We start from the raw sequence: 11,289 nt of genomic DNA, 5'->3' as shown, positions 1-11,289 counted from the left end.
CTTCCAGTCTTGTATTTGTTTTTTGAATTTGTGTGTACATCTGTTCCAGTTTTCTGTTATGTCGTCTGTTCCGTCATTGGGGAAAGTCAGGCCTAGTGTGCGTATTTTGTTTTCTGTCCAGTCGAAGCCAAGCGGTCCGGTTTTTTTGTCTTTGTTTTGTCCTATCCACAGTCCTTGGCATTTGTCTCTGTTGAGTTTCTGTCCGGTAGCGGTTTCGAATCTGTGTAGGGTTTTGTCTAGGTTCTGTAAGGATTTCAGTTTCGTGATGTAGAAGAGTGTGTCGTCCGCGTATGCTGTTACCTTTGTTTCGTTGTAGTTTGTCTTTATGCCTTTTATGTGTTTGTTTTGTGTTATGTTTTGTATTAGTATGTCTGCCTGTAGTATGTAAAGTGTCATGGATAGAGGGCATCCTTGTCTTACCCCTCTTGTCGGGTAAAACGGTCGTGAGATGTGTCCGTTTGTTTTTATTTTTGTGGATATGTTTGTGTATAGCGTTTTTATGTTTCGTATAGTCTTGGGTCCGTAGTTGTATTTCGTCAGTGTTTTGAAAAGGTACGTCCAGTCTACTCTGTCGAATGCTTTTATTTGGTCGATGGATATGATTGCTGTGTTTCTCATGTCTTCGATGTTTGCTATTTTTATAATGTCTCTGGTGTACAGTAGGTTCATGTGTATTTGTCTGTGTGGGATGCATGCAGTCTGGTATTGGCTGATGATGTGTGGTAATGTATTTTTTATTCTGTTCGTCATTGTCTTTGTGATGAGTTTGTAGTCTATGTTCAGTAGGGAGATAGGTCGCCAGTTTGTTATGTCTGTTCTGTCTCCTTTTTTGTATATGCATGTGATTAGAGCGTCTCTTTGTGATTGTGTTAAGTAAGATCGGTCCAGTACTGCGTTTGTCATTTTTGTAAAGTGTTTTGTCAACAGCGGCCAGAATTTTTTATAGAACTCCGCTGTCAGTCCGTCTGTGCCTGGTGTCTTTTCGTTTTTCATGTTTTGTAGTGCTGTTGTGATTTCTTGTTCTGTATAGTCTTCGTCGCATAATTTTCTTTGTGTTTCTGTTAGTCGGGGGGTCTTCGTTTCGGTTAGTATTTCTGTCTGTGTCTGTATGTTCAGGTCTTCTTTGGTGTATAGTGATTCGTAAAAGTCCGTCATAACGTTTAGTATCTGTTCGGGGTCTTGCTGTAATTGTCCTTGTTTGTCTCTCAGTTCCGTTATTTCGTGGTGTGCCTGTCTTTGTTTTTCTAAATTGCAAAAGTAGTTCGTCGGGCGTTCTCCGTCTATGTTCCGTATCTGTTTTGTTCGTATTCGTGCGGCTTCTTCTTTTCGTCTCTGTATATGTTCGAGTTTGTGTCTAATGTTCGTGCTCATGGTGTTGTCTAGATGTTTCCGTTCCTCCTTTCTCAGTGTGTTTCTCAGTTTTCTCGTTAGTCTCAGTTCTTGTGTTTTGTTCTGTTTGTGTCGTTTGTGTGCGTATTTCAGTGTTGTTTCTTTTATCTGTTTTTTTGTATTTTCCCACCATTCTGGTATTTGTCTAAAGTCTGGGTGTTTTTCTGTTTGAATGGTTATTTGTTTTGTCATGAGGTCTATGTATGTCTTGTCATTTAGTAGGGTGTTGTTCAGTATCCAGTATCCCCTTCCTCTCGGTTGGGGCTGTACGTTTATGGTGATTGTCGGTGCGTTATAATGGTCTGAAAGTGTGGTGGGTTGGTGTTCTGCATTTGTGATGTATTGTCTTAGAGTCTTGCTTGTGTAAATTCTGTCTATTCTTGTTCTCGTCTTTGTCTGGCTGTGATAGTGTGTGTATTGTTGTTCGTTTGGGTGGAGTGTGCGGTAAATGTCTTCTACGTCTAAAGTGTAAATAAGGTCTTGTAGTGCGTGTTGTGAAATGCATCTGTATTTTTGTAGTGCTGGTGAACGTCTGTCTTTGTCTGATAGTGTTACGTTAAAGTCCCCCGCCAGTATGTAATGTCTGTCTCGAATTCTGGGCGTGCATAGTATGTTTTTTAGGTTTTCCCAGAATTCTTTTCGTTTGTATTGGTGTTGTGTGGTGTTTCCTGATGGTGCGTATACGTTTATCATAGTAATGTCTAGTTTGTCAATGTGTATGTCTGTGATTTGGTATTTACCTTGTACGTCGTTTACGGTGTTTGTCGGTTTGATTGTAGGGTCTTTTATGTGTATGAGTGTTCCGTCGGTGTTTTGTTTTCCGGAGCTGAATAGTATGGTGCCTGTGCATAGCGTAGCTGTTTGTCTGTACAAGTCAGGCGTGATGTGCGTCTCTTGTAGAAAAGTTATGTGTTGTTCTGATTGCTGTATGTTATGCAAAATCTCCCTTCTTCTCTGGAGATTTCGCATACCAGCCGTATTCATTGTTTTTATTGTAATAGTCATTTTTATTTTTATTTTTTAGTTTGGAGATATCGTGTGTGTAGTTGGTTAAGTTAGGTCTCTGGTCGGTTAGGTTTTCGTTTCGTTTTTATGTCGTTCATTTTAGTTTCTTTTGTTGGCGTCGTCACACTTTTTCTTTTCGTAGGTTTTTGTTGGGTGTCTGTTTTTGTGTCCGTCACCGTAGGCTCTGTTTCCATTGGTGTAGGAGTCGGTGTCGAGTTTTGTGACTGTCTTGTGACGTCAGCGTTGTTGGTGTGTTCAAGCTCAGTGTTTTTTTCGTTTGTGTTGTCTTGCTTTTTTGTTGTTGTCGGTACTGGTTGGGTTTCCGTTTTGTGTGGTAGCGTTATGCTTGTTTGGGGTCTGGGTGCTGGTTTGGGTATCAGCGTCATTTGTTTTTTCTTTTCCGTCTCTCCGTTTGTTGCGTTTTGTATGTTATGGGGTTTGTCTGCTTCTTGTTTTTGTGTTTTTTCTATTTCCCCGTCTTCGTCCTCATCTTGTGACATTTCGTCAGTGTCTGAAATTGCTAGGTCTGCCAGTAGCTCTTGTGTGTCTCTTGGTTTGTGTATGGGTGTCGTGTTTTTTCCCCTGAAATATAGGTGGTGCAGCCTGTTGTCTATCTTAATTGTCGGAGGTATTTTGCTTACGTCAACAGTCGGGATGATGTGAACGAGTCTCCGTCCGTCTCGTATTTGGTTGTTGCTTGTGTAATATCCGTAAGAAATATTTACTATCTTACCAAAATCTTTAAGCTCTTCATAGATCTCTTGGTTTAGTACCGATGCGTCTGTCTTGATCGTGATTAATAGTACTTGGTTTCTTCTCGGTTTGATTGTTGTCTTCTGTAATTCTCCCGGAATGTTTAATCCCTTTAGAGTTAGCTCTTGGACTTTCTCTTTCGATTTAAGTTCTACCGTGTATTGGCCCCTTCCCGTATATTGTATGGATGTTATGCATCCTGGGCCAATCACCTTTTGGATTGCTACTTGTATTTCTCCCACTTTTTTTTCTATTCCATTTGGGGTTTGGTCTTTGGTAAAGGACATTAGTTGAAAGATCCGGGAGTGTATTTCCTCTTTTAAAGCTCTTTTTTCGGCTTCTTTTGTGTTTGTTTGGAAGTCTTGTGGTGGTGCTGTTCCGGGCTGTTTCTTTTTCAGCGCCTCTGCAAAAGAAAGTGCTGACCCGTTTTTTTGTTTGTTTGCGTCTTCGTTTGAAGGTTTCGGGTCAGCAGATTTGATTTTTTGTTGGTCAGTAGAATGTGGCTGACCGTTCTCAACAATTTTTTGGCTATTTGAAATGCCTTCTGCTTTGGTTTCAGAAGTAGTTAGCTTTGAAATCGATTGGACTTTGAGAGTTTCCATTTTTTGCGATTTGATTTAGTTTACGCTCTGCTTTTATTTTTTTGTTTTGCTTTTTAGGGCTGTTTCTTTTGTTTAGCTAGGGTAGCTAAAGAAAGTGTTCTAGGTTTTTGTCAAAAGAAACCTAGGAGAAAACTCTGCGAATAAATTCGGCTTAAAAAAATTAAAAAAAGAAGATATACAGCGAACTGTATATCTTTAAAGTTTTTCACTTGGGTAAGTGTTTTTTAAAAGTTTCTGTAGCAAAGGCTTCGCTACAGAGGAAAGTTACGTTTTCGCCTCTACGGAGGAGAAAAAAAGTTTTGAAGGAAAATAGTCTCTTACGCGGGGTGTCTCTAAGTCTTCGCAGCGAGATGCAAAACCATAAATAAACCACCGAAGCAAGTAAAACTAATTTTTTTAAAAACTCAATAAGAAAGAACTCAAGATAAACTTTATTAAAACTTTACTAAAATCACTAAAAGATACTACACTTGATCTTAGCCATTAGGCCGAGAAGCGATACTTTTTCAACGAATTTGTGTGCTGGCTCCCTCCCTTTGAACGAAAAAACTTGTGGGCATTTGAATAAGTCGATGGGTAACTGTAAGTTTGAACAATGAAAACATGGGCTCGTTGTATGAAACTAAAACTGCAACAATTTCATTCTAAAACATTTGGGTTTTTTAACCTTCTTTCAGAAATAACCCAACTAACCAAGATTTAAAAATAACACTGGGCAGCAGCAGATTCAAATGCATAATGCGATCAAAAGCCAAGTTGAACAATCCAAAATCAACTCAAAATACTAGCGCCCCGACAGATTTTTTCTGTCAAAAAACATTTGGAGAACCTCTGTATTTAAATGTTCTTTTCATCTGTTGTAACGATGGTACTTTAATCCATCACCAAAACAGCAGAGCTTAGGAAGATTTGTTTGTCATTAGCCTCAAACTTTTCCCAAATAGCAATTTCTCACAAACTAAAATCTAAAAAACAAAGTTGAAGTTTAAAAATTTGGACGGTGTAAACTAATTTAAGACTTTAAACTGAGTAGCAAGAAATATTTTTGAAATATTTCAGTTTACATATAAATTAAACAAAGCATTTTATTGGAAGAAATGAACTCCTTAAATGTTTACTGACAAAAAGGTAAAACAATTTAAAAAAGTGACCTAAAACACTCAAAACATCAAACGACAAATGGAAAAGGACAAACTTATGACCCTAAATTACAGTTGACAGCATCATGTTAGCAAAAGTAATGCATGCATACACACAAACGCGCATACATACTTACATTCAAACATGCATACATACTTACATACAATTTTCCATACATACATACATACATACATACATACATACATACATACAAACAAACTTCCATACATACATACATACATACATATATTCATGCATCCATGCGTCATGCCAATACCTTAGGACATTTAAACAGTGCGCTCTCAGTCCTGGACCACAGATAACCATGGGACTGATAGAGATAGCACCATACTGGAAGATATAGCTTGCCTTCATCATAATCAGGTGGAATGTCAACAAATTGATTTCTATTCATGCTAATAGCCACAGAGCCATACAGAAAACTGCAGGGAACTTTGCAATGGAGCAATTGCAGATTGTCAGGCCAACTAATGAATTTATGGCAGAGATAACGAAGAAACTCATGAAAAGCCTTGCACATCTTATCTCGATTTTTCACAAACTCACAGAGTGTGGTGAATGGAACAATGCAAAGTTTTTTTTAAAAATTTTTAATATATTACATTTTTTACATACTGCCCAACCTAAATCAAGCCTAAAAATGTATTTGCTTAAATCATAGAACCTCAGGATTGATGGAGAACAAATTTAAAAATACTATCTAGCAGACTTGGGTCAATTTCAATTGTAAATGTAATTGAATTAGGATTACTTGAAATTTTAATAGCAACTGAATTACAATGACTTGGACTTGTAATTCACTTACAAGTCATATCATTACAATTACTTGTGACTGTACCTTATAAAATACAATAACAATTACTTCATGAAAATACATTTAATTACAATTAAGTTACAGCCACAATTGAGCCAAGTCTGATGCTAACCTAACTTAACCCTTAACCAACCTTGCCCCAGAACCATATGTACACTCAAAATTCAGTACTTTCGATATTTTATTTTCAATGCTTAGACTTGCTACCTGAGGCTGGGTTAATTTTAACAAAAACTCTGTAAAACATTGAAAAGCCATGTTATGAAAAAGCCAAACAAAAGGTTTGATTCAAAGTGCATTGAACATGCCATTTAAAAAAAAAAAAATTGTCACGTATCTTTCATCAAACTAAAGGATTGTTTTAAAGAAGTGGACTTGTACAGATTGTCCATTGAAAAGTATCCCTAATTGACCATTCATTTGTTGGCCTTGTGTCAGTTTAACTGTAAAAGAAATAAAGCTGTGAACAAACTAAAGAGATATTCTCAGAAAGATGCTTCTTCTGTTTCACTCACCGATACGAGCGAGAAGAACTCCTCACTTTTCCTCGCTCACTGGGATGCTCTTGTGAGTAGCAGTAGTAGCAGTGGTAGTGCAGATTTTAATACAGATATTTCAGGAACTCAAGACGGACTCTGAAAGTCTCTTGTGACTACCCCTAAAAATGCAAATTTATTTCTAAGCATTATTTTTTTTTTTAAATCAGGAACTACTTTTAAGTATTTTTGAAGACTTGAGAGAGTAAAGTGTACAAAACAGTAGTGGCTAAACTGCTTCAAGTTTTAAAATATAAGGTAGAAAACATTGAAAATAAGTAGCGCAGTACTTTTTGTTACTTAAAGCATTCTTGATAAATGATAAAAACTTAAATGGAACTCCTCTAAACTCACTTGTCTTGGTTTTGCCTTAGATACTCTTTTCTTTCATTTTTTTTTTTTTTTTTTTTTTTTTTTTTTATTAGAAACAAACCAAAAGCACCTTTTCGGCTCCTTGACGCTAGGCCGACACCAAAAACTTTAGTAGGACTGCGCGTAACCACTACACCGTTGTTAAACTAAGATCGTAGTAACTAAGTAACTAAGTTAAACTAAATTCGTGGAGCGTAGTAACTCCTTCAGTTTACCTGTCAGTTAAATGATGAAAAGTGTACGCGATCATTCGATCGTAGGCTTTTTTTTTTTATTTCATTGTTCCCCTTCCCGAAACCCCGAAATGAACGAAATACGATTGGCAAGTATTTGATGCATACCTTAATACACAGTGACTAAAATGTAGTATGTGTTTTTTCCGTGCCCAGCGAATGGTCGGAAGATAGTGCATGCTTTTAGATATCTTAGAGCTTGCGGTTTCATACTAGTGCCAAAGCCTTTGTGTGATTCTTTTTTAAAAAAAAGCAGAAGTTAGATTTTTTGCATTTAATGACAAAAAAACAAAAATTTTAGCAAGATCTAATGATTAAATTTGAATAATGATTTGTAAAAACCATGTTCTGCCTCAGTTGCACATAAAATGATCATATTCTAATCAAGAAGTAGTTAAGCTCTCTCAATCTTTTATTTTCTGCAACCTTCCTAAAGAAAAACATTCGTTATTCAAAAGAAATTATTCAAACAGTTTTTTGTTTTCTTTTCTTTCTTTTCCATTTGTGATCAAATTATGGTTAGTACTAACGGTAGCACATTGCATCCACTTCCTTGTTATTAGTATTTTCTTACCAGCATTAACAACATTCGTTATTTCGTAACTATCCAATTAATGCTTAATAGTTTTAAAATTTACCACAAAAGACTACATTAACTGTCTTGTAAGCGCCAATAAGAATATAATTAAATAAGTATACAACGCCTGGAAGGAAGAAATGTGCTGCTGTTTGTCTTTCTATAATCATCAACGAAGAAATGAAAAAGAAAAATCGGACTCTGGTTTGATTGACAATTCTCAATGCAATTTATACATTCTTGACGCACACAAACATGGTGACAAACAAACAATACTAGGAGCCAATAGTAATTTGCTAAAATTTGATTTTTTTTTTTTTGCAGGAATAGAGTTCTTATAGTTTTCGTTTCTAAAAAAGAAAAAAAAAAAAAAAAATGAAGAAAGAAAACAAGTCAAACAAAAAAACAACAACAACAAAAAACAAATAGGTTTTCAGTTGTTCATAGACTAAGACGGATTAGAACAACTCGAGTATTTTATTTTAGCAGCTAATTTGTTCTCGGCGATGTTTGCTCCATAAAATATAACGATTGCAACAGATATTTTCATTTGAACCCATTTTCTAATGCGTATAATGTTTTTAAAATTTGTGTGGCATAAGACTCTCGTCTCTTTCTCTTGCGCTTCTTGTCACCAGTTCCAGCGACTTTTCCGCCTTTCTTACCAGCGCGCTTCTCGCCTTTTTTTGCCACCTTTGGCGCTTGTTTTCCTCCGGCTTTTGGTGCGTCAGATCATTTCGACGAGCTTAGCAGTGAAAATTTTTTCTTCTTTGTTTTCATTGCATTGCAACTGGATTTAATTTAAAGTAGATTTGTGGTTTCCAACTTGATAACTTTTCCGTTCTACGCACTTCTATTGGTTTTTAAAAGATTACGTCATTTGAGCATTGTTTATTTCTTTTTCACTATTGGTCAAAAAACTCTTTTCTGTTTAACAAAAAGCCGCACGAGATCTCTAGTCTGTCAGTCTGTTTTCAGTAGAAAACAAAATGTAAGCACGTGGAAAAGGTGGAAAAGCTAAGGCTAAGAGTGGCTTTCTTCAGTTTCCTGTTGGTCGTGTCTAATCTCATCGGTTTAGGCGCACCATCTACTTAGCTGGAGTTTTTGAAAACCTCTCCGCCGAAAATGTTAGAGCTAGCTGGTAATGCTGCACGCGATAACCAGAGAGCCAGGATCATTCCTCGTCGTTTGCAGCTAGCTGTTCGCAACGACGAAGAAGTTAAACAAGCTGTTGTTTGGTGTTACAATCGCGAGCAGCGGTGTGTTGCCAAACATTCAGGCTATGTTGCAATCGTTCCAAAACGGCAATCTAAACAATACCAAAGGCTAATTTCATAGCTACACACCTGTTCAAAGATTATTGTTAAGGCATTGGAAACTTACGCGAAGTTGATTTGTAGACTTGCTGTAACTGATCCAAACATGCAATAATAGCTGTTTTCAAGTCATAAACTACAAGTCAAAAAATATACCAGAATCCAATATGAAATATACAAAAATGGATGGAAATTGTTACTATTGTTGTTACTATCATTACTGTTAGTTTGTTATTGCCATTACTTATTTTTTATGATTATTACGATTGTTATTATCGTTATTATCATTGCTGTTGGTATTATTATTAGTCTGTTATTGCTATCATCATCTTTTATTACCATTATTACGATTGTTATTATTTTCAATCTTACTATTATTATCATAATTTTATTATTGCGACTATTTTTTTTTTCTTTCAACAATTGTTACCATTATTGTTTTTTATTACAGCCACACATTGTATGATTTCTGGTGTTGCAGCCGTTCGATCACGCTTACTGTTTGCGACTAGATTTTCATTGATTTTATAAGAAAGAAAAAAAAACAACAACAACAACAAAGAACTTTTGAACGAAATAAAATGTGTTTACACTTTTAGGAAGCTTTGTTTACCTTCTCACTGACAAATCTTCACTCGAGGATATATACATAACATATAAATACACATAAAATATACCTTTTCTCAAATACTCGTTTACGTCCAGTAACTCATAGAGGGCTGAGTGAGGGTTTTTTTTTTTTTGCATCTTTAAAGGGGGCGAGCGCGAACGCAGGCCCCCACTACCAGAAATTGTACGGTCGAGTTACCGACGTTAGCGGTAATCGCAGGGGTCAGCCCAGGCGAAGTGCAATGCAAGAGCCTCACCCTGGAAGAAGCCCCATGTTGATCAGATATTATGATTTTTATTTCGGGTCCTCCAGCTAGTTGCCTTGCGGACCCTAGTCATGATATACACGAGTTTCCGTTTACAATATTAAAAAAATGAAAAATATATAATCTCGTGACTATCATGACGCGAACAAAAAGTGGCCTCAAAAAAATAAAAGAAAAAGTGAAAAAAAAAGGCCAGAAAAAGTAACCAAAAGAAAATATTCTAAAAAAAGGAAATGAAAAAGTTTAAAAGTTTCAAATGGAGAGCAGAGTTGATTACTTCAAAAAAGCGTCTCAAATTTGCTTATTTTTTGGAATTCGAATTTCATTGAGAAATTATTGCCTTATATGGAGCGTTGTTCGCGTGTTTTTATCTCCTCCTTTGGTTATATAGAAAATAATGTTTTAACAATATAGCGTTTAAAAAATAAAAATTTGAAATAAATTTGACTAAAATTAAATGTTTAGTGTTTTTAATTTTCTTTCATTAAGAAGTGTTAATTCTCTTGATGTCTTTTTTCCTTGGAGTCGGAGGCGGTCCGCTCCTTTTATTTGTAGTTTTCTCGTCGCTTTCTTTTTGTTGTCTTTTTTCTTTCCTAATTTCTGTTTTTGATTTTACTAAAGTGAACTCTGTCTCCTTTTCACTTATATCTAAATTTCTGCTCTGGGTTAACTCATTAAGCTTTTCAACTAATAAACAACGGATATCGTATGGTAGGCTTCTTAGTTCTTCTTGAAATTCTTCGTTTATTTCAGTGGCGGTCACTTTCTTCATTAAGTCAAATATATATTCGTCGGTGATAAGTTCTTTTTCCTCGATATTTGTTTGGATGTTATTTTGTGAGTTCGAAGTTATAGTGTTCTTTTCTAAAGTAGAATCATTTAAATTTACTGGTTGGGTGGTCACTCTGATATTATTTTTTTCCTTAGGTGATTCTTCTTCGTCACTAGTTGGTTCTGTGTTTTTATTCATCTCGGCGTCATTTTTTTTCATTTCTGTGCATCTAGCATTCGGGGGATGCGAGTTCTTGCACACTCCGCACAGGAAGGACTTTCCAGCGAAGTGCATCGCGACTCGCACGCCCCCAATTTCTATGAAGTGCGGTAGGTCTTTTAACGGTACTTTGAGTTTAACTCGAAAAAGTCTCCTGCCATCTCTGAGGCTTTTGTCGAAATCGTAGGTTGTGTGTGTAATGGTGTATATTTCATCTACAAAAGGGTCTAATGCTTCGAGTAGCTCTTCATCGTTGATTAGCGGATCGCATTTAAATGTAATCAAAAATCCAATTTCGGTTCTTCTTTTTTTCGATATGGTCCTGTTATGGTTACTAATTTTCAGATCTGAATTTATAAAAGCATCAGCGTCGATCGTCTGATAGAACTCTATGATCCAGTGGCCTTTGCTTCTATGGGTAAGGCTCGAAACCTTTCCTCTGCCGATTATTCGGTGGATCTCGTCATTAATTTCTTTCGCACGAGTTTCAATGTATTTGCGGTTTTGAGATTCAGAAGGGTCCATAAATATGTTGATGTCGACTATTTTTTCCACTCGCGAGGCTTGATGTTTCTTTGTAGCTTCGGCATATGAAGACATATTCGAGATGAGTTTTCTTGATGGTCGCTAGTTAGTAATTCTCTGCTGTGATCTTCAGCCTGAGG

The 11,289-nt window shown here is 36.3% G+C and overlaps 2 pseudogenes; both read right to left on the bottom strand.

Moving 5' to 3' along the window:
• Positions 1–4,070: 4,070 nt before the first annotated feature.
• On the bottom strand, positions 4,071–4,249 carry LOC149877559 (U2 spliceosomal RNA; annotated as a pseudogene).
• A 5,262-nt stretch (positions 4,250–9,511) lies between these two features.
• On the bottom strand, positions 9,512–9,649 carry LOC149877558 (U1 spliceosomal RNA; annotated as a pseudogene).
• Between the last annotated feature and the right edge of the window lie 1,640 nt (positions 9,650–11,289).

The sequence above is a fragment of the Hydra viridissima genome, unplaced genomic scaffold (genome assembly GCF_058129835.1).
Source record: "Hydra viridissima isolate aposymbiotic clone 2 unplaced genomic scaffold, HvirCarnegie_v1 scaffold_16, whole genome shotgun sequence".
Lineage (NCBI taxonomy): Eukaryota > Metazoa > Cnidaria > Hydrozoa > Anthoathecata > Hydridae > Hydra > Hydra viridissima.
The sequence above is the reverse complement of the archived record's forward strand: the minus strand, read 5'-3'. Positions and strand labels throughout refer to the sequence as shown.